Source organism: Protopterus annectens, chromosome 4.part0 (genome assembly GCF_019279795.1).
Source record: "Protopterus annectens isolate FY-2018-M chromosome 4.part0, PAN1.0, whole genome shotgun sequence".
In the NCBI taxonomy this organism is placed as follows: domain Eukaryota; kingdom Metazoa; phylum Chordata; order Ceratodontiformes; family Protopteridae; genus Protopterus; species Protopterus annectens.
The window spans coordinates 1437180169-1437204245 of NC_056733.1; the positions used below are offsets into that span (position 1 = coordinate 1437180169).

General features: G+C 37.0%; 1 protein-coding gene across 3 annotated transcripts in view; it reads left to right on the top strand.

Annotated features, from left to right (window-relative positions):
* LOC122799897 (E3 ubiquitin-protein ligase RNF14-like) overlaps positions 1-24077 on the top strand; it is a 1216993-nt gene that overhangs the window by 563581 nt on the left and 629335 nt on the right. The window lies entirely within an intron of this gene.

Sequence of the window (24077 nt, forward strand, 5' to 3'; positions counted from 1 at the left end):
TTGTATCTCTGATATGAAAGATAAATGCAGGTGCATATATATATTATTTTTCTTTGCATTCTGCACATTCTACATGCTGTAAGATTTTCTAGAAGCAACAACCACAAATATTATTTTTTTATGAAAAATACTTATATTTATGTCAGCTTAATAGACATGGTATCTATGTTTTATTGAAGCACAACTACAGGATCTACTTGTCTTTCCTAGCAAATGATAAAGAGGAGTCACTAGAGAGACAGTTGTGTAGATTGTGGAAGAGACAGTGGTTGCAAAAAAAAATCTAATGCAACACTAGCTTTATCAACAAGAAATATCTACCACAAGGTGTGGTGTTACAGGTCTGAGCATTCCTCCTTCAAATGTCTACAGACTGTAACATTGCTAGTTGCTAAACTATCCACTCTGGAAGACTCATGCCTGTACCATGCTAATGGCATATGCCAGTTTAAAAGGAGAAGTTGTTGTATCTTTCAGCTTTTCCCGGTTAGGGGTCACCACAGTGGAACTCTGGTCCACTAATGATTAGCAGTAGATTTTTACGTACCGAGTTGCCAGCCCTGATATACAACCTTCAACGAAGGTATGCCCATTCACGCATGTCTCCACACAGAAGACGCTTTAGCTGGGAATTAAACAGGACAACGTCTTACTGTGAGGCGACAATGCTACCGCAGCACCACCACCACAGTTAAATCTTCAGTATTGACTAGCTAGCACACTACTATTTATGGGTAACATGTTTGGAAACAAGATCCATGTTTTCAAGTAACTGAATACTACATATGCTCACATGACCAACTGATAGCTCTGCATACTTGTTGCATGTGGTTGAATAACTTCACCCCCCAACCCAAAGAGTTACATGGTCTGCATGGAGGCAAAATGGACTTCAGTACAGCTGCAACCTAACATCATTGTAGAAAATACGAAATTACACTTTTGCCTGTTTTAAGTAGATTGTCCCCATGTTGAGGCATGTAGGCTATTTCTTATTTCAGTCTTGTCGAATGTGTTTAGTGCCATGTACAACTAGCAGGATGGCTAGGTACCTCTGATTCAAATCCAGATATATTACAACAGATGAAATGTTGAATAAAATAGTTTTTATTCTATCACAGTAGATATTTGGGCCTTTTGTGTGCTTAGTGCTGCTGTGAGTGCAAAGTTAACATGGGTACACTCCTAGTTTGGACAAATGTAGGTGGGTGACTATGTGGAAACAGAAGTTGTTATGTTATAACAAGGAGAAATCATTTTCTGTAGATAATACAGTCATTATGCAATCACACTTTTCCAGGCACTTCTAGTAGACAAGGCTGACATCACAAAGTCTCTCCGGTGCTGTGTGTACTTCATATCCATTTATACAGGATTTTGTCTTTCAAACTTGCTGAACAACATTGCAGCAAAGGCACACATCATGTTATTCTAGCTGCACAGCAGTTACACATGCTGTACAAATTATATGGGTAAAAATAACATATTTACTGTGGCATTTTGTTAAATAAGAATTCTTAACCCGTGTTTTCCAAGGTGATCATCATATCTCACAGATTTGCCTTGGTATCTGCAATATCTTTGACTGATTCTTGAAAAGCTGAGGGGGTGCAGGTGGGACCCTAGATCAGGGACTTACACCTGGCACTAGATGAGCCAGGTACAGCTCTGCCTACAATGTTCAGTGTATTCACAAGCACTACGCATGCATTCCTACCTTGTTGCTGTGCTATCTCCTGTGCTCTGGTCTGCTCTGTCATTCCTGCACTCTGCTACCTACTTTAGAGATCTGCCTGCACTGCTCACCTGTCCGGAAGCACTGCACTTGCTATGTACAGTAATCACTGCTATGCCCTCTTGATGCCATAAGCACCCTACTAGGTGTGCTATTGCCCTTCATTAGGCTGTCATTTCTACATGACTTACAGTTGTCATGCAAGTTTCATTGGTTCTCATACCATTTTAAACATGTTTTCCTCTAATAGGTGCATATTTCCCACATAACCTGTACATATTTTCTTTGCTGCCTTTTTATGGACTCTGTATTTTTAAATACATTTTTCTAATTTCACATATCTTTCAGTTTTTTCTATTTCCATGTATGGTTTGTCATTCTAGAAACATGCCTTTCTTAGTTACTTATGGCATTCTAGGTTATTCCACAGTCCTACCATTCTCCTTGGGTGCATTTAGATGAATTTCACCTGGGCAATGCTGCCCTGCATGCTATGGCTCTTCCTTACATCTTTATAGCTATGCACATGCATACCAGCTGACTTCTTCCTGTGCTACATGTAAAGCTTTCCAGCATTTGTGATGTATCAGTTGTAAAAGCATGTTCCATTTTAATCTAAGTGACTCTTTAATACTGGATATCTGTGGGTTGCTGGGTTTTGTATAGAAGTCAATCCTCAAAAGGATAATAAAAGCAATTAAATTAGATTACAGGGCTGGCATAATCATTTAAACTGGTTTGGGTTTCTTGCAGAGTACTTGGTAAAGATAAATTTTGAATATATAACAGCATGCATTACCCAGTGTTTTCTTGATTGTTACATATACCCTTCAGTGTATGTAGAGCAAATATATAGTCAGTAATTTACTGCTAAAATTAAGCACCAATACCGGCAATGAAACAGGACAGGTTTGTTAAGCTCTGCCTATCACATTATTTATAAGAAACTACATTTTCACATCTGTTATAATAGCAGGCAGAGAATTCAAAACAAAGTAAATACTTATCTGTGCAACATAAAACACAGAGATGGATGACTGCATTCAAAACTCTCAATTATTTCAGTCCCTAAGCTTGCACTATAACTCTAGTATGGAGAAACTAAATCATTTTCATTTAGTGATCTCAGAACATGCAAGGTAGTTGTTCTTTAATTTACATATTTATTAATCAGGTAACTGATATGCACTTTTATAAATCATTTTTAGCCACAAGTTACACTCCAAGGGAAAGGGTAAATACAAAATATAGGAACAACTTAGAGTAGTCCATCAACCAGGAAATCTTTCTGGAGTTGGTAAGAAACCAAACAACTTACAGAAAAGCCATGCAGGAACTGAATAGGCATGCAGAGCTCATGAGGACAATGCCAGGAGATCAAGACTGGATCCAAATCCCTGAATAATTTAGCAAAACCTGCAATCAGTGCAGTGAGGCCACTGTTTGGTTTTATCACAAAGCATGACTTATCCCAAGTACATTAAATCTGACAGCAATTGAACAGATGCTTGTTAATAAATCACCATGTGAAGATATGCTGTACTTCTAAGCAAGCCTTCTGCAGCTAAATGGCAGCGACCAGCAACACAGGGAGATGCAAAGTATCCAGATGAAGCTATGAAGTGTATATGTGCACTAGCTGTACCTCAGGGTATGTAAATGAGGCATTGAGCAACTACACGTGGACCTAGCTCTACAGTGAAACTGTGTATGTAGACAGAAACATGCAGTGATATACATGCATGTGTGTGATACACAATCCACAGACCAGTTGCTTGCTACAATGGGCAATATTATGAGAGAAGATAGACTTAAATCTCCCTTTAACTTGTTTGGAGAGTTAGCCCCCAATAACTGTGCAGCCTCAGCCACTTGTATTAATCAGATAGTTGTGGTCTGCACCCCCACTTCAAAGACAATAGCAGAATAATTAAAGCATCCTGCAACAGCTTACAGACTTGTCTTCTTACTCAGTGTAAGGGGAATTTACTTGTTAATTCTGTTATCCTAGTCATACTCTGTTGAAAATGGTACCAAGTATAATGTCTCTTCCACGCTTGGCCAGTACTTATCGTTCTGCTTTTTGGCTGTTTTAACTAGAATCACAAATAGCCTCCACAACACCTTAATCTGACATAGGCCTAACTATCCAATTCAACTCTTTCTTTATCGACTCCATTGCCAAACTAACTTCCTCCTTCACCAACCATCCTAGTTCTACACCCCTACAGCCACCTTCTTATTCCTCCTCTAATACCTCTTCCCACTCAAATACCCCCTCCTCCATACCCCCTCCCGTCTCCATACAGCCCATCCCAATCTCTACTATTAAAAAACTCTTACAAAAGCTGAAACCAGGTTCAAATGCCCCAGACAAAATTCCCTCTTACTTCTTAAAAATATCTGCAGATGCCATAGCCTTTCCCATTTGCATCCTAATAAACAGGTCAATTATAGAAGGTCTGGTACCACAACCCTGGAAGAAGGCCTTTATTATTCCACTTCACCTTTATTATTCCACTTCACAAAGGTGAGAGCAATAATAATATCCAAAATTTTCACCCAATTGCCATCCTATCCCCATTTCCAAACTGCTAGAAAAATGCATCCACCTACAACTATTACCCTATCTCATAAATAACCAACTCCTAACCACCACACAGCATGGTTTCAGGCCCAACCACAGCACCATCACTGCTCTCCTTACCTTCCTCAAAACTATCAACAAAGCCCGTGACTCCAGCCTTATTTTGTCCACCCTCTTACTAGACCTATCCAAAGCCTTCGACACCATCTCTCACAACCTTCTCCTCACCAAACTCTCTAACCTAAACCTTTCCTCTACCACTATCAAATGGTTTACCAGCTACCTATCAGATAGACAACAAGCAGTCAATTGGAAAAAAATCTAGCTCCCCATTCCTCAATACTCCCACTGGAGTACCCCAAGGTTCTATTCTTGGGCCCCTGCTATTTAACATTTTCATAAATGACTTCTATCGGACCATCCCTGAAACTCACCTTATCCAATATGCCGATGACTCCACCATAATCTGTCCTGCCACTTCCATCCCCATTCTTACAAAACTAACCCAAAATGCCTTCTCCTTAACTGAGCAATGGATGCTAGACAACCTCCTAGCACTCAATGCCACAAAAACTAAACTAATGTTATTTACTCCTTCTAAAACCACCATCCTAGACAAACATATCTTCATCATCACCAGTCAGAATAATACACCCCTTGAAATAGTATCTAATACAAAACTGTTAGGTGTCCTAATCAATGACCAACTCAAGTTCGACACTCACTTACAAGCAAATATCAAGAAGACACACAAGAAACTTGGCATGTTCTATCACCACAATCGGTACATCTCCGCCCCCACCAAACTAATACTTGCTACAACATACCTTATTCCATCCCTCCTTTACGGAGCCCCACTTCTCACCAACTTACAATCCTCCCTAAAAACTAAACTATCTTCCTGTTACTATAAAATTTCAAAATTTGCAGCAGGCTACAGATCCCTAACACATCACTGCACTGCCCTTCACAAACTCAACTGGCTTGAACTACCTAACTACCTCACCTACATTCAACTCACTCAAGCCTATAAACTCATCTTTAACCCCTCTCTCTGCTCCTCCCTGGCCTCTACCTTTAAGACACACCAACCCAATAGATCCCTAAGATCAAACTCCCAAAGTCTCATTGAGCTACACAAACCCACCCATCCCCCAGGGAAACATCTTCTGTCCTTCTCCATAGCCCGCCTGTGGAATTCTCTTCCTCCACTAATCCGCACAACTAGCAACCTATCGGTCTTCCAAACCTTACTCCACTCCCACCTAACTTCCAAACGGGAATGCTCCTGTACCCATCTAGCATGAAATTCCCAACCCAAGCTACTCCCCTACATCCGGCAGATCTCCTAACATCCTACTATTATTACTTAACAGCTATAAGCACCTATTGTACTCATACACACACACACACACACACACACACACACACATATATATATATATATATATATATATGTATATATATATATATATATATATATATATATATATATATATGTATACAAAATTGTATAACACTGAAATAAGCATCCAAACATCCTACTATTATTGCTTTCCTCCAATAAGCATCAATTATATCCATACACGTACATAAATATAATTGCATAACACTGTAATAAGCACCTATTGCAACTAAAAGACTTTGTACCTAAATGAAATGTTTAATCACAGTATTTTCTTCTTAATGCATGCATGTTTTTTGTATTTTTTCCCATTTTTGGGTATTATTACATTATCTATTGTTATAATTGCTTTGTAATTAACTTCTAATTGTTTTTGATTCATGTACTGGAGCTTTTATCCCCAGGACTCCATTGAAAACGGGCTCCTTGTGGCCCAATAGACCATCCTGGCAACAAAATGCAAATAAATAAATAAATAATATTTCCCCTCCCCTTCCTTTTCTAATTAGTGAGCTATACCCAACTCTTGCTAGCAACCTGCACTTTTTTAATTGCTTTTGTGAATTTCCCTCTTTGCCTGAAAAGGCAGTTCTTTGTTGGTTTGCTTCTTCCCTTTTTCATGCTTTGAAAGTTTCTTTCATAACTATTGAACAAACAGCTACTACTTTGAACATTAAAAGTGGTTAGCTTTAAAAACAGTTAAGAAAAAAGTTATTTTCTTCTTTTTCCCAACTTCCTTTTCCCTAACTACCAGTTTCACACCTTGGTAGTTTGCACACTCATAATATACTTAAATCTCTTCTTTATTCTCTGTACTTCAATACAGTTATATTACCTTTTCCTGTATAACTTTTGGGCAGCAGCAGTACCACCTTCTCAGCTCACTCTGTTTGCCCTCACCATGCTCAGAGTCACATTGGTCCCCTACCTACCCCCCTTCCCACCCACTCCCACTTCACCTAAATTTGTAATATCCTATTCCCACCCACTATGACGAAACAACCAACAAAATTCACTGATACATTCAGCTGGTCTAACTCCTCTACTTACAAACTCGTATCAAATGCCCACCTAACTCGCTTCTCCCAATCTACTCCAAGAAACTTCAACAAAAATAGCATTTAACTTCCACCCAGATAACTCTATCTTCCCCTAGCTTATGCACAATATGCCACTCATCCAGTCTACTCTCACAATTATATGAAGCATACTCACCATTGCCACATCCTACCACACTCTCATTCACCATCACTCTATTTCCCCAACTCTATACTTCTAGTGAACAGACACCCACCAACTACAAAAGTGCACACAGTCTCTACCCATTAGGAACACAAAACCCTCTTCAAATTTGGCAACATCAAACAGAACTACCAGATCCATATATTAGTGGCAGACCTAAGAGAAAAATATAAAAAAATGATACAACTTCTCTCACCACACATCCACTCTCCCACTCTGTGGAGACATCCACCCATACCCTGAACCATCCCTTCAAACCAAGCAAACCACATCAAACCCATCAGATCCCACCATTAAAAACACATAGCCCACTAATCCTAACCACAGCCTGCTATTAGTGCACATAAACCTCAGAAGCATCTACAACAAAATTGCAGATCTCCCCTCATGCATTGCAACACACAACCCAGACATTCTAATCATCACTGAAACTTGATTAAAAAAAATCTTCACCCAGGGTACAGTATAACAAGAAATAATAAGACTACACATAAGCTGGAAGGGTTGCAAATGCTTTTTAAAAACACACAAAACATGATCAGATACCCGCTGAGTCCCTCCAAGTGTCCTAATATAGAAGTATCTGTTACCCTCCTATACTTGAACAAACACAAAACTATTTGCATTGCTGCCATTCTCCAAGACCTCCTTTGATGGTTTTTCACTAATGTAAATAAAGAAACTATTATACTTTCGGATGTATATATATATAGATTATTTACTTGTAAACACTGACTCCCCTACCCTCTCTATTAACCTATTCAGTGTTAATGAATTAATACCTCACAAATTCAAATAAAAAACCACAACAACAGGCACTCACTAATAGACTAGATCCTTACCACATCATCCTCAAACATAAACGTCTTTGGCTGTCTCTCAGACAACATCAGAGACAATCTCCCCGTATTTATCACAAGACAATCTAATCACACTCCCAAACATGCAGAATGTAGGCTCTCATCTTTTAACAAAAATACTTTTATATACCACCTCTCCCAATACAACTGGAACACTAAAAAACTACCGCTGGAGGATGGTGTTAATAACTTCAGTAACACATTCCTTAATATATTAAAAGAGTTAGCTCCCATAAGAACAAAAATAAAATAAAATAAATAAAATAAAACAAAAGCAACCCTGCTCTGTGGCCCATCAAAGAAACTAAACAGCTCATATTAAAGAAAGGCAAAGGCCGGGAGGTATGCAATACAGATAGAACACCACAAAACAGAACATTTTTAGACAGCTTAGAAATTGATATAAATAATGGGTTAGATTAGACAAATTTGCATTCTTTCACTTTCTTTAAGGCAAATATCTCCACAATCCCAAACAACTCTGGACAATCATAAAAACACTCCTATATCCCGGTCAAGCCACCACCCCATCTCCTACCACAATGACAGAGATCTTATAGCCATCTAATTCAACACACACATCATTCAATCTTTTCTCTCTCTACTAGCATATAATCCACCCTTTCAAATCTTTCTATCCTCAACAACAATGATCACAATATCCATCTCTTTTCTTTCCATAAATACATACCTCAGCTATCAAAAATTACCTACAAAAACTGAAAACCACTGCATCAGCTGCTGACAAATTCCCACCTGAAAACCTTAATTTAGCCGCTGGTGTCCTGGCATGCCCCATCTCAATACTCATAATTAGATGTGTCACAGAAAACTATGTGCCACTATCTGGAAAAAAATCACATATTATACCACTTCACAAAGGTGGCTCAAACATAGACCTCTCCAACTACTGCCCCCATTGTAATTCTCTCCCATCTGTCCAAAATCTTAGAAAGATGCATACACTCACAGCTCCTAACACATCTCATAAATAACAAACTCATCTCTCCCATAGAATATGGTTTTCAACCATACCACAGCACAACAACAAATTTGCTTACTTTCCCAAAAATCAAGAATATCAACAAAAACAATGGTAACTTAATATCCTCCCTGTTCCTGGATCTGTCAAAAGCATTTGCCACAGCATCCCACAAACTCCTCATCAATGAACTATCTTTCCTATTGCTATCTCATTCAGCTCATCTCATTCAGCTCTTTCTTGGTTCTGTACCTGTCTCTCCAACAGACAGCAAGCCAAAAAAAATGGAATCAGGAGCTATTCCTCTTCCTCCCTGTTTCTGTCAGTGTACCACAAAGGTAATTTCTAGGCAGAATACTTTTCAATATTCTCACAAACAACCTGCACAAAGCCAGCAAACCTGCCACCTTAGTACAATATGCCGATGATACCACCATCATCTGCTCAGCCTCAACCATTCAACTGCTTCAGCAAATAACTCAAGACTCCTTCACTTCTGTTGAATTATGGCTAAAGGCTCATCAGTTAATCTTAAATACCATAAAACAAACAAAATTAATGCTTTTCAGACCCAGATCTCTATCAACAACCAGTACACCCTTTAATATTACCTCAATAAGCAATACCACCACATTAGAAACTGTAGCAAATACCAAACTACTAGAACTCATATTAGATAATAATCTAAAACGTGACCTGCAGTTCACCCAGGCCATCAAGAAATTTCACCAAAAACTCGGCTTCCACTAGCAAATCAAACCCTAAGTCACAGACTCCTCAAGAAAATCCTTAACATCATCCTACCTTCTCCCCTCCCTCCTGTATGCATCACCCATATTAACCAACATTCAAACCACCATACTAAATAAATTACAGGTAGCTTTAACAAAATAGCCAAGTGTGCAGGTAATGCATCCTACTGTACACACCACTGGTTAACAATAAAGAAGATCGACTGGTTAGAATTGCCTAATTACCTTACATCCACACAATTTCAGATTGCCCACAAATATACAAATATATATAAGGATACATAAGAATATGAACGTGTGTATATATGTATATATATATATATATATATATATATATATATATATATATATATATATAAAAGAATACAACTATTATGATGAAAACAAAGTTTATACACAAGCACAGTACTATTGCAATTAACTAGGTCACCAAGTCTGACCTGAGTAAAGGGCTGAAGATTAACTATGTAGTAACGGGGACTCACTGTGCAGTGCTCAAATGTTCAACTCAATGCATAAGGAATGTAATGACAATGCTAAGGATTATATAGCAAATGTTTCTTTTCTTTAAAAGAAGGTTGAAAGAGAAATAGAAAGAGGAAATAAATAAAGAGGAAGGAAGTAAATATACATGTACAAAAAAGAAGAAGAGTTTTTCTTGAATGAGTAATGACTCTGCATCTAAATATGTTTGAAATTGTTGACTCTACCAAGTTTTACCTTACAATAGTGAAGACTATTAAATTGCTGATGAAATATTAAGGCATGCTTCTTTATATAAAACCTTGCATAATTTGTTAGAAAGTAAATTTATATTTATTAATTATTGTTGGAGTCTTTCCATGATTATATGAACTTACTGAGTCTGTGATAGATATGAATTGCTTGAGCAGTATCTCCTCTGTCAACCATCATAATTTGTAAATACACATCCCATTTCCATATGTCCTGCTTATGATTATACTATTGTAATATTGTTACTAACTAGTAGCAGTAGGGGAATATGTGAAATTACTGTATAGAGGAGTGACAATCACGTAGCACCTCATAGTGAGAGAAATGCTTTAGCAATTAGTTACATGTAATATCTGTTACTATAAATACTTTAAATGTTGATCTATTACTGTACTGATTTATCCTGGTTAACACTGTTACGTTTACCTGTCTTTAAATTATTGGAAATTTAACGTCTTCAGATGCTCTTTGAGACCTTAATTGATAAATATCACCTATACATGGTCATTATCAAATTGTAAATTCTTTGCTTCTACAATAATTCATACAGAAATGAGGATATGTATTTTTTTATCAAACAAAGGCTTATTAGTGAAATTTAGTTGTACTATATATAATCACACTATATATTACATCAATATGTTGTTGTTCGCTCATATGAATTAATCTACAGAATTTCATAAAATACATATTCTGGAGCCTCAAGTTGGGCAAACTTATTCCAAAAAATTGGAAGTGATGGTTAATCAGACTGGATTTTTTTTCCTGTCAGATTAGGAATGTTTTACAATCCATGTCAGTTAATGGATTTACTGATTGTTAAATGTTTAGCTTTAAATTTTTTTTTCTTTTTTTAATCCTCAGTCTGATATTAAATTGTATTTTATATTGGGAATCAGCACCTCATTGATAAAATATAACCTTTCCAAGAAGGGTACGCAAATCTTAAATATTATGACTACTTTGTTATTACACCTATTACACTCTAAAACACTGAATAAATAAGATAGATTTGATTTTTCTTTCCTTAAACGTTAATGGATTAAATAATCCAGGGAAAAGAATCAACCTGTTAAAATACTTGAAATTAAATAAAGCACAAGTAATATTTTTACAAGAAACCCACTTTAAAATAAATTATAGTTTTAGTTGGAACCCGAACGAATACCTAAAACTATCCAGCTCCTCATACTCCAAAAATACCAGAGGTGTTCTAACACTCTGGCGGAAAAGCATTATTTCTCCTCAAATTTTGTATAATTATGAAGATAAGGAAGGACTTTTATCAATTATAATAATAAAATTTAGAAATAGAATTTGGACACTGGTCAATGTTTATTGATTTTTGGGGAATTGGGGTAACAACAATAAAAAAACACTTAGAACTCATCACTAGCAATTCTAAGGGTAGTTTGATTTTAGGAGGTGACTTTAATTGTTTGCTGAATGACTCAGAAACTACTAACAAGAGACCTTTTTGTATTACTCCTATAGGGAAAAATCTTAAAAAATGGGTAGATAACTTACAGTTATTTGATTTATTTTATCTTAGAAATAATAATTCATTAAAATTTTCCCACTGTGATTTTAGATACAGGAATCAAACCAGAATTGATAAAGTATTTATATCCCAAGATCTAAAAACAAAAATATCATGCTTTACAATAGTCTCATGCCCTATGTCTGATCACAATGCACTTACTTTTAATCTTCAAACAGCTTTTAAAAAAACTATCTTTCACTGAAAGAATACCAACATATATTACTAAATTGAAACAGTTCAAACCTTGGCTTGATACAGAGATAGATTTTTTTCTTAGATACAAATTTAACCAATGAAGTAAATGTAGTAATACTTTGGGATTCATTGAAAGCCTATTTATATGACAAAATTATCGCATGGTTTAATAATAAAATGAAGGAATGGGAGTTGGAACTATCTAATATACAAAAACAAATTGTATCAATTAATAAAGATAATACTAGAACCATTCCACACAAGAAAAAAGAAATTGAATCCTTAAACAAAAAATATAATGACATTTAACTCATAAAACCAACTTGGCCCTAGAAAAAATAAAATTCAATTATTTCCCTGTATCTCCAAAATATATGCATAATTTAACAATGAGATTGAAAAGAAATTCCATTGAAAATAATATTGTGAATATACTCCATGAAGAGAGATATAATAAAAAAGTTTCTGATATCAGTGATATCTTGGATGCTTTTAAGCATCACTTCTCGGAACAGTACAAAAACAAAGAAATTCAACATGAATTCTCAGAGCATAGCTCGAACTTCCCGGAATTTAAGAATCTACCAGAGACTTTGATTAATGGGATTCATAAACAAATCTCTCTAAAGGAAATGAATGGGAAAATTCAAGAAAGCAAAAATAATAAATCACTGGGTATAGATGGTATTATTAATGAAATATATAAGCTTCTGCCACCCTCTGCTATATCACTCTTACACAAAGCCCTAAATGAATCTTATTTACAAGGTACAATTCCACCCTTGTGGAGATACTCATTAATTACTCCCATATTAAAAGAAAATAAAGACTCCCATTTATGCAAATCATATAGACCAATTTCTTTGATTAACAATGATTATAAATTATTAGTGTCTATACTAGTTAACAGATTTAAGAAATCATTAACCCATATCATCTCAGAAGACCAAACAGGATTTATTTATAATAGACATACCCAAGATAATATCCAAAGAATTATAACTACTATAGATATCCTAAATAGAGACAAACAAGAGGCTCTTATAGTCACTCTTGATATTGAGAAGGCCTTTGACTCACTAAACTGGAATTATCTTTTTAAAATTCTAGAATTATATAATTCCCCCACCCAGTTCATTACATTTATAAAAATATTTATTATAATAGTTTAACATATGTAAAATTAGGTCCATTTACAACAGAATCAATTAAAATTACTAAAGGTACCAAACAGGGATGCCCAATGTCTCCGATTTTATTTGCCTTAGCAATAGAACCCCTTTTTTGGCAATTCAGTCAGATCGTAAAATTATAGGCCTAAATATAAATAATCAATTTAAATCCAAGATAGTGTTATTTGCAGATGATATATTGCTTACTTTAATAAATTCCGAATAATCCTTACAAGAATTAGATATGCTAGTCAAAAATTACTATATTTCTTGTCTTAAAATTATCAGCTCTAAATCTAATCATATGCTCTTAAATAAAAAAATTCTAATGATAATATTAATTCAACTACTAATGAAATAATTGGGAAACAGGTTTCTTCTTTGAAGTATCTAGGGATTGTCCTATGTGAAAATATAGACCTAACTTTAAACACAAATTATAAAAACATTATAAACTCACTAAAAACTCTCATAGAGAAATGGAATAAAGTACATCTAAAATTTGAAGCTAGATTAAAATTAATTAAATGATCTTATTGCCAAAAATAAATTGCATAGCTCTTTCTATTTCTGTATTACCCAGTAAAAAACTTTTAAAAGAAATGAACAAAATGCTATTAAAATTTTTATGGTACCCCAAAAAGCATAGAAAAGCTCTAACCAATCATATCAGACCATGGGAGCTTCCAGGGATAAATTTCCCAGATTTAGAATCCTATATCAAAGCCTCTAACCTAAAAACAATATTAAATTGGATAGATCCCAAATATTCTTTGGCTTGGAAAATGCTACATACAAGTGTCATCCTAAATGAAAATAAACTAATAGAAAAATTACTGTTAAGCAAATTAAGTAACAAACGTTGATATGTACTTTGTATTGATATGCAGTATAATACTATTGCATTTACTAACCTAGATTACTTAAATGATATTTATAAGTCCTTTAGAAGCTTTGTAAATAACAATATTGACATTAAAATATGGATCCAGCTTTTATTCCCCTTTAAAGCTACAACAAACTTTTTTGATAATATTAGTCTAGATACACTCAACTATTGGGAAAGGAAAAAAAAATACATGCTGGTTTCATTGCACAAAGAATTTAGTTACCATAGATACACAAATTCTGATCAAAGAATATGATCTACCATCATCAGACTGGCTAGTTCTCAATAGTGTCATAGTCCCAATAGTGCAGAACAATACAGAATTCTTCCTTTAACTCTCCGCCTAAATGCATAACTCTTATGAATAAAATACTACATGGTGAATTTAATTGGAAAATTTTAATTTCAAAAATTTATAAAATTATTACAAGACTTCTCCTAATCAGAGGTTTTGGGATTTTGTTACTAAAGACAGCACATTGTCCCTAACTTCTACAAATAAATCAAATATTTTACATTTTCTTGAATTAACCTCTAACTTACAAATATGGAAAGTTTTCTCCTGGAATTGTTTGCATAGAGGTTTTTACACGCCTAGTAAGATTGCTAAATTTAACTCCTCAGAGCAGGTGACGTGTTGGAGATGCTCTTTAAAATGCAAGGTCGATTGGTCTCAGATCTTTTATGATTGTTCACACATTAAGAAATTTTAGAATGATATTGAAAATTTTCTCCAAGCCATTTTTACTGATTCCTTTATATTATCAAAAGCATAAATTTTTCTGAATGTAAATTAATCTATTGTATTGAATAGCAAAAATAAGTATCTTCTTTGGACAATCCTAGCAGCAGCCAAAAAATGTATTACAAGAAGATGGAAGTCACCCTCCATTCCAACCTTACAAGATTTCAAGACCCTCTTGGTTGAAGTAGCGTCAATGGAAATAAAAGTTAAAGAAGCAAGAATATATCCCAGAAAATGGACTAACAACCCCTGGACAAAAGTTTTATGCCTTATTCAGTCATTGAATTTAGATCTTTCTCCATCAAATTAGTCACTTTGAAAGTATGAATGAATGAATACTGTATCCTTCTTTATATCTATAACATTTCATACAGTGCCTGAGGCCTTTGTAAAATCTGTACATAGTTTTATTATAATTTGTTGTTTAAATTATTATTACTGAAAAATCAATAAAAAAACTTTGGAACAAAAAAAAAATTGCCCATAAAATAATAGACAAACTACACACACATGCCCTTCTTCACAAAACATGCTCAAGCTCTACTCCACAATATGTTGCCTTTGCTCAGGTAATCAGAGCCTACTAATAACTTTCAAATTCCATAATGCAGCTGGAGACTCACTAATCTCATCTTATGTCACCAGGCAGTTTAACTCCCAGCCTAACCCACTAAAGCAAGATATCTGTGCATCTAGCTTTAAGCACAACCTAAAACAGCACCTAAACTCCTCCTGGCTCTGTTCTTATTCGCAGGTCTATATTAGATGATCGAAACTTTAGGTAATCGAATACTTAAAGGTTGACATCTAAACAGCAAAAGCTTTAAGTATCGAATGGCCACTTCTGCAAACTCTTTCATAGGGAAAGAATTTGCTTGGCTGTTATGAGGAATCTGCCCTTTTCTCCACTCTCAGAGTTGGTATATTTAATTAGGGGTGTGTGGAGGACACGCACCCCAAATGGGAGGGCCCAAATCCCCCCCCCCACTCGATTAGGGTTTGAAATTTTTTTTCTTCGGCCAAGCAAATTCTTTCCCTATGAAAGAATTTACGGAAGTGGCCATTCAATATTTACAGCTTCTGTTGTTTTGGTATCGAGCTTTAGGTATTTGATTACCTAAAGCTATGACTATGTGATATAGACCCCCTTGTTCAAACCCTGACTCACTTTCTCTCTCTATCCCAGATCTGTAGATTATTACCATGCCCTAACTCTTCACTTCTCCTATCTTATCCTGTAAACAATGTAAATCAATCCTGTCTATATCTATAACTATATAGTTATATACACTTTTCATCACTCCAATGTAAATATAATTTGTGTATTGCCATATATGTAAATGCAACTTATTTATTATTATATAACTCTCCGGCAGAAATTAAAATGTATTAACCTCTGTTTTGATTGTATTAACAATTGCATGATTCTAAAATTCCATTTCTACTGTTAGGAAACTAAAATGCATTTTTCTCTGTAAATTGTTTCTAATTTTTGTAACTTTAATGGAACTGTTCTTCCTGGACTTCTGCTGAAAAAGGGCCCAGACAGACCATCTCAGTAAACAAAAGGATAAGTAAATAACTTAATTAAACTGAGGCATCTCAATATGAAGCAATGCTTGTAGGGGTTTGGCTTAATGTGTTAGGCAGAATGGCACCAAGCACCACTGAAAGTTAAGTAGCCATATACTATTTTGAGCTACAGCTTTATAGTGCCTATATGTGTGACCGCTTGTTTGAAGCATAAAAGGAAAGTGAAAGTGTGTACAGGAAAGTAGGAAAAATGGAAAGATTAAGTAGAGGGTCACATAAAAGGATACTGTGTATGAATGTGTGGAATGAGGGATGCAGGGTAACTTTTTTATGGGTATAAGACCCCATTTTTCTTTATATAGAGAGAAAGGATGAGGCAGAAAAGTAAAAGGGGCAGAAGGATAGAAAAAGGGGTTAGTATAATGTGCGGGGTCAGGCAATTACAGAACAGCATAGACAACCCAGGCCAGGAATGTACAGACTAGGATGGGGAGAAATTTAGAAAAATGTTGATGAGGAAGGTTGGATAATGCACAGGGTATGGAGAGGGACACAAGAGGAAGCGAGCACAGATGGCTCTGGATAGGTTAGGTCATGAGTAGCACACATGTCAATGCTTGCCTTGCCCCATAAGGACATTACAAGGAGCCATCACCACAAGATGGATCAGGACAGCCAGTGATATGAGACATAACCCCAGTGGCCTAATGGTAGGAGCCATGTAGTCAAGGAAATCTGTAATCCACTTCAGTGGGCATTCCATTCAGGCCATATATCTGTCCATTGTTCTCTTCACCTCTGCCTATACCACCTGTTCCAGTACTGACTGATCCAACTCATGCAATGCAGGTAGGCTGTCAACTGGTGAGGGGCCAGAACTTCCTTCAGCTGAGGAACATCCAGCCACATCACCTTCATACTCCTCAGCCACAGTCTCTGCAGAGGCAGGACATGGTGTAGTCACCTGCAGAAAAAAATCTATCATCTAGCCCTGCAGTGATGAGACAAAATAGGAAGCTAGACATAATTGAATCTTGCCTGGCATTGGACTCAATGTACTTAATGGACATTTCAGCATTAGTGAGGGGAACCAACTCAAGCTAGTTTCAGGACTCTTCCGCCTCCATTAACAGATGGAATCCTATACATATTCCCCATAAATGGCATGGCAGATGGCAGGCAAATGTGTGTCGTCTTCATCTACATTAAGATTCACAAACAGAATATAGCATAATTATGAACAGGAACAAACCAGATAATATGCAGAAACCATGAGAACATGCAGTATAACCTGAACTCTGAAAAGGACCCCACATTATTTCACACATGTCCACTGTTCCATTATGCTGTGATGCTGCCTTGGTTGAAGTCTCCACACTAAACCCTTCGCTTCACAGAAACTCCTAAACCCTTCACAGATGCCTGTGTTTTCTTTAAATTTGTTTTGAGCTGCATTTTTTGTTTTATTTTGGCTTTCTAATTGCATATATATGGCACTACATCAGATCTCTTTTTTCTTTCCTATGACCATGCTTGTTTTTTATAGTTTTCAAAAAACTCTGTTTTTTCCTTTACACTTTCTTACTTCCTCTGTCACTACTTTTTCCACATGACCCAGTGTTTCTTTGTCTATGTAATGTTTCTGTTGATTTGTTCTATTAAGAAACATATACTTTTATTTGTAGTTTTACCTGCACTTTCTCTCGTAATCCCTTCTACTGTATTTGTGTTTCTTACTACTTTATTACTTTATTTTGCTTTTGCTGCTTGTTCTTAAAAGTGATCAATTGTATTTATTCTGCTGCATTTATTACTGCTTGTTAGTAGCCTAATTAAATTGTAGTGGTTATTCTAAGCCTCTTAATTTTGGTTTAAGCACTTGAGCTTCAGGCCAGTTGTTTTACATTTAGAAGGTTTATAGTCGACTCTAAACTCTTGTGGCAGGAGAGATAGTTTACATCGTTCTAAGTTGGGAATTGCTGGTTGAAGGCTTAGTGTGCCTGTAATTCTAAAAGTGCCTTAGTTCTGGTTTAAGCGTTTGGGCTTCAGGCCAGTTATTTTACATTAAGAATGGTTGTGGTCTACACTCTTGTAGGAGGAGAGGGTCTGACTTTCTGAGCTGGGATTTGCTAGTTGAAGGCTTATTGTGCTTACATATTTGAACAGTTTTTTTCCTAGAATTGTTGCAATTTGTTTGCTGTAGCATAGACTAGATTCAGACCTGTTGAATCTAGTTCTGTTTGTATAACTTGAGCACTAATCCAGGCGATCTTTTGTTGGAGAGGGTTCCCCTGCACCCTAGTGGTAGGAGTGTGCAGTTAGAACTCATTTGATTGAAGGTTGCTGTAATGGGGCTCAGTTTTCAGCTTTTTATTGGTTAATTTGTTTAAATCAATTTGCTCTTGTTTGCTACATAAGCACTGTGTTTGTGCGGGTTTGCACTTGCTTTAGCAAAGCTCCTTAGAGTTTGGCAACCAGCTATTACTCTGCTGTATTTATCTGATCAATCCAAGACATCTGCTGATCTCTGGAAAACTTAAGTAGAATTTTTCCCTGTATATTGGATATTTTAACTGCTTATTTGAGCAGTTTTTTTTCTGGAATTGTTGCACTATGCTTGCTGTAGCATAGACTAGATTCAGACTGCTGAATCTAGTTCTGTTTGTATAAATTGAGTACTAAACCAGTCCATCTTTTATAGAAGAGGGTTCCCGTGCATGTTAGTGGCAGGAGTGTGCAGTTAGAACTAATCTGATTGAAGGTTGTTGAAACAGGGCCCAGTTTTAAGCTTTTCATTGCACGGGTTTGCATTTGTTTGTGCATTGCTCACTGCTAAGCAGAGGTAGGCACCATTGGCGGTTGTAGATGAAAACACTTCTGCCTGCAAATTTTCCATTAGTACTCTCCTGGTGCTCCATCGGTCAATTCTCATGATAGCCCTCACTGACAGGTGATACAGCCAGCAAACATTCTGCCATACCAACACAGATCCTATCCACTAGCCCTTCATCAATTTTGTCCACCTCTCCTCTCCTCTACTTTACTTTGTCCTTCTTGTCCTCTTCCTGTTTTCTGACTATATCAACTTACCTAGCATTACGGATGGACAATTTCCCACAGTTTTTCCTGCTTGCCTGGTAGACATGGGCATCCTGAGGTAATGTAGCAATTGCCTCATGTACACTGACAACCCACTTTTTCTAGTCCACAAAAATTCATTATGTGAGAAATGCATCTATATCAAGAACCTAGAATTCAGTCTCTCTCACTCACCAGTCAGTTCATCTGATACTAAGCGGGTTGTCAGCATGCATACTTCACCTCCTGCACCTAACAAACCAACAACACATAAACCTACATATGCAGAGGTCCTTTCCAGAAGATTACCTAAATATCAGAGACCTCACAAACACAAACACAAGCATGATTCACATAATACATCATCTGCAGAACATATTACACCTAATATATCACACACGAGTGTCTCACCAGTCAAGCTCTTAAGGCATAACACAAAAACAAACATCTTAGTCATAGGTGACTCAATTGTGTGAACCAAACATGTCCCTCTCACCAGGTTGGATAAGGAAAAATTAATTGTCAGCTGTCTTTCAGGTGTCAGGATCCACCACATCATGCACACACTCAAGTCTCTCAACAACAGGCACTATTATGACTTCATCATAGTCCATGTTGGTGTGAATGACTTGAAATGTACCTCAACAGACTATATGAAAAGAGACATGAATGAGCTTACTGATTATGTGCCTCAGGCAGGTATGCCCCTATCCTTAAGCAGCATTTTACCTTCACCTTTGATGATACCTCAATACAAACAAAAAATGATTGACTTCAACAATTGTCTTAGTTTCTGGTGTCATTCAAAGGGGATCCAGTATCTGTCAGCCTGGGATGACATGGTCGACAGATGCTTTGCCAGAGATGGTCTTCATCTGTCACCCCTGGGATTTCAGTTACTGGCTAAGGCTCTTGCCACCCCCATAATGCCTTTCTTAGGCAATGTCACAAGAACAAAATTTCTGATGTAAAAATACCCTCTAAAAACAACGCCATGTTTTTGCTGTTAAATGCTAGGAGTCTAAAGCAAAAACTGCACTCAATGGAAGCAGTCCTCACCTTGGTAGATGCTAATATTTGTGCAGTCACTGAGACCTGGTTTCAGGCTGGGGAGAGCACCCCAGCTATACCAAGTTACATTTCCTTCCACACATTCAGACCACAAACTGAAGGCATGAGAACTAAAGGAGGTGGTGTATCAATATTCATTAAAGAGAAATACACCTCTAGATTGGTTAATATTCATTAAAGATAAATACACCTCCAGATTGTTTAAACAGCACAATTTCCTTGAATTACTTCAGGTGCAATTGATTGTAAATAAGATCCCTTTTCAAGTCATTGCCAGCTATAGCAACCCATCCATGAATCAGGACATCCACTCAGTCTACATAGATCTACTTGAGTCAATCAAGATACAACCAAACACCCTGGTTTTGGGTGACTTTAATTACCCATCCATCGACTGGGTAAATTATAGATGTTCTAACTCACTTGTCTAAAGGTTCCTGGACTTTGTTAATTCCAATGCCCTGGATCAGTTGGTTGACACACCCAAGAGGGGGTCAAACATCCTGGATCTGGTGCTCACCAACATGGGGGACCACTGCACCACCCTCAGTGTGAGGCCATCCCTGGTGAGGTCTGAACACAAATCAGTTTCGCTAGAAGAAACTATAATGCAAGATCTCTTCCATAGCAACAACTCAACTAAAACCTTTCTCCAAGGCCAATTACAGCCTCTTACATGACAACATAAATAGCTTCATAGCCCCACCTCTCTGATGGAACAAATAGCTATGCTGAATTATACATCAATGTTTTATATGAGCACCTGTACAATTGAATTGACTCTGCCATAACTGATAGAATCAAAGCAAGATCTTCAAGGAAAAAAAACCTTCATGGTGGACAACTGCCATCAATAGGCTATATGAAAGGAGAAAGAAATTGCTGTCTAGGACTAGGAAGGAACGGTCTCAAAACTGGAAACACTCCCTCCTCATCTTAAACAAGCAAATAAGAATCCTAGTGAAGTCCTCCAAAGCCAACTATGAATCCAGTAAGCTTCCCTAACTAAGGATAACCAAAAGGTATCTTTAGTTATATCCGTAACCTCAAAGGTAAGGCTCATTTTTGGGCTGACCTCGTAATTAATGGTACTACCTATACAGAACCTGTGGATATAGCAAACCAGCTGGCTGACAGGTCCAGTGAGAACTTCACTCCCCTGTCCCCACCACATATACCCCAAAGCATCCCTAACACCTGTCCCCCGCCTAGTGTCTCTGAGAAACAGGTCTTAAATGCCTTGTCCAAGGCCAAAAACACAGCCTCTATGGGATCAGACCACATCCTGGGCTGTGTTCTACATGGCTTAAAACAGGAATTAGCTTCCCCATTGAGTACAATTTTCAATCACAACCACTGGCTTCATCCCAGCAGAATGAAAAGCAGCTACCATCATCCTTTTGTACAAATGGGATGCATCCATGGGCCATGGGAAATATAGAACCATTCAACTGACCAGCAAGGCCATGGAACAAATTATTATGGACCTTATTAATAAAGATATTGGAAATCTCCAAATGCTTGACCCCAACCAGTTTGGCTTTTTAAAGGGGAGATCATGCCTGTTAAACTTGGTGGACTTCTTTGAGACAGTCACCAAAGCCTTAGATACGGGTAAATCTGTGCATATGGCCTACCTAGACTTAGCCAAGGCCTTTTATACAATTCCCCACTCAGTCATCATTGATAAACTCATCCATCTTGGTATCAACCCATATATTGTCAGGTGGGTTGCAAATTGGTTCACTACTAGAACTCCTACTGTCAAAATAGGCAACTCTACCTCCTCCAGCAGACCTGTAACCAGTGGTGCTCAACAGGGATTGGTTCTGGGGCCCCTACTGCTCTGAATATACTCCTCCAAATTACAAGTTAAAACTAAAGGAATGTGGCTGACAAAGTTTGCTGATAATTGCAAATTGGGAGTGATCATTGAAACCCCTAGCAATGTCAACATCCTTCAAGAAGGTTTTATTGCAGACTAATGACTGTTGTCAAAGTCATGGTCTTAAACTTAATGCAGAAAAATGCATTATCATTCCTTTTGGCAAGTGTGATGTTCCTGCAAATTACCACATCAATAGCAATATCCTAAGCACACAGTCAGTGGTGAGAGATCTGGGCATACTGTTCAACAGCAACCTTAACTTTGATCACCGTGTCTCCACAGTGGTAAGCAGGGCATTTTATATTGCTCATCTCATAAGTAAGGGCATTGCATCCAGAAAAAAAAGAGGCTATAACCCCCCCCTGTACTCTTATCTCATCAGGCCGATAATAGAGTATAATGCTCCCTTTGCTATGTTCCTTTCCAAACACCTACAGCAATTGGCAGACAACAAAGGTTTCTTACAAAGACAATTCAGGGTGTTCAAGGTCTGTTTTATGTGGACAGACTGAAATCATTGTCACTTTACTCTGTGTCATACAAACTGCTCAGAGGTGACCTGTGCCTCCTGAGGTAGTTAGCCTAGTGATCACCTATGTACCTATAAACAACATCTGAAAATACTGTAAATGTAGCTGTATACCTTAACATTTGCCATAGTACCACCACTTGCCAACTAATGCCCCTGTGGAATTTCAGTATACAGAATGCAGCTATAATGCTTATATATGTGAATCATGTGAACTGCCTAGGTAATACCATACTCATCACATAGTAGTTAACAGTTCACAGAATGGTAGCCGTTCCCATTCAGAAACTTTTGTGACTGTGGGGCAGGTGGAACCTGTATTGTTACATATTGGCAATATATAGCACCCAGCACCTCAGGGATGTGGGTAATGTCACAGAGGGCACTCAGGTTATTATGGCTCTTCCATGGTGATCTTGAAAAGTGTACATGTGACTTCACATGTGAAAGCATTATACAGAGGAACTCATTGAGTATTTCAGAGATAGAGGTTTATGAAATACCCAACATTTTCACAGATGGTCTCTGAAAGATTATTCTGTAGCTGGTATGGAAAGGGCTGCATATATCAACAGATATGAGAAGGCTCCACATAATTTTTCTTTTTGATTATATGTGTAAATGACACATCAATCAAGACTTGTGCAAAGTCAATTGCAATGAGTCCAGTAACCTCTTGATCAGTAAAACTGTGGTAAGTTACCTGCTGATAGTACTAATTACATTGGTGCCAGATGGCATCTTACAAAAACTAAAGATGAATGACTGAGCTAAGATTATAGTATACCACTGCACAATATTTTGCTACAACTCTGACCATTCTTGATAATATGAAGTGATGACATTTTTGGCCTATAAGTCTGGTATACAAGGCTATGTAGTACATCTATGAGTTCTGGCTATGTCCACCTTGCATTGGAATATCATTACATCATTTTATTCCCCTCTTTAATTTGCATCTCATTATGCAGTCATTTGAATGGGCTTACTGCACTATAATGCAACACAAGACTATGACTCACCACTATACAGCACCAATCTGCCTGTGGCTAGTTGTAGGACAGGTGAACAATGCATGCTGCACAGCTTGTCTATTACTCCCAGGCAGAATACATTTCCTAACCGGTAGCTTAATT